We start from the raw sequence: 883 nt of genomic DNA on the forward strand, positions 1-883 counted from the left end.
CACCCGGCCTCCCGCATGCCCACTATACGCCCTCGCTCAAAGTCCGTCAACTGCACATACGGTTCACGTCCACGCTGTCGCGGCATGCTACCAGTGTTAAAGACTGCGATGGAGCTCCGTATGCCACGGCAAACTGGCTGACACTGACGGCGGCGGTGCACAAATGCTGCGCAGCTAGCGCCATTCGACGGCCAACACCGCGGTTCCTGGTGTGTCCGCTGTGCCGTGCGTGTGATCATTGCTTGTACAGCCCTCTCGCAGTGTCCGGAGCAAGTATGGTGGGTCTGACACACCGGTGTCAATGTGTTCTTTTTTCCATTTCCAGGAGTGTATATGACTGTAGTATCTGTTCCCGAAAGAACAGTTACCGTGGATGACCATGCAGCTTTGCTAGAAATGAGATGATAATTAAATGGACACCCTAGCTGCAAACAGGCGTTGATGTACTTCATTGGGGACATGTTGGGAATGTGGATCTCACGGGGAACGTGCAAGGGATAAGTCCCTGCAGACGCACTATCATCCGTGCCCGCGGTGGCTCAGATGGATAGAGCGTCTGCCATGTAAGCAGGAGATCCCGGGTTCGAGTCCCGGTCGGGGCACACATTTTCAACATGTCCCCCATGAAGTACATCAACGCCTGTTTGCAGCTAGGGTGTCCATTTAATTATCATCTCATTTCTAGCAAAGCAGCATGGTCATCCACGGTAAATGTTCTTTCGGGAACAGATACTACCGTCATATATAGTTAAAAAAAAAAAAAAAAAAAACTTAAGAGGCTGACAGCAGCCACCTGCTTTTTAGGACAACAAGAGTTATCATTTTGAAGACACTGGGAAAGCTGCGACTCCAACAGACGAGACAATTGTGTTCATTTAATTCA

At 50.2% G+C, this 883-nt stretch overlaps 1 non-coding gene across 1 annotated transcript; it reads left to right on the top strand.

Annotated features, from left to right (window-relative positions):
• The first annotated feature begins 527 nt into the window (after positions 1 to 527).
• On the top strand, positions 528 to 602 carry Trnat-ugu (transfer RNA threonine (anticodon UGU)). Its single transcript has one exon. It is a non-coding gene; the product is annotated as a tRNA-Thr (tRNA).
• Positions 603 to 883: the final 281 nt, after the last annotated feature.

This window comes from Schistocerca nitens, chromosome 3 (genome assembly GCF_023898315.1).
Source record: "Schistocerca nitens isolate TAMUIC-IGC-003100 chromosome 3, iqSchNite1.1, whole genome shotgun sequence".
Classification (NCBI taxonomy): Eukaryota; Metazoa; Arthropoda; class Insecta; order Orthoptera; family Acrididae; genus Schistocerca; species Schistocerca nitens.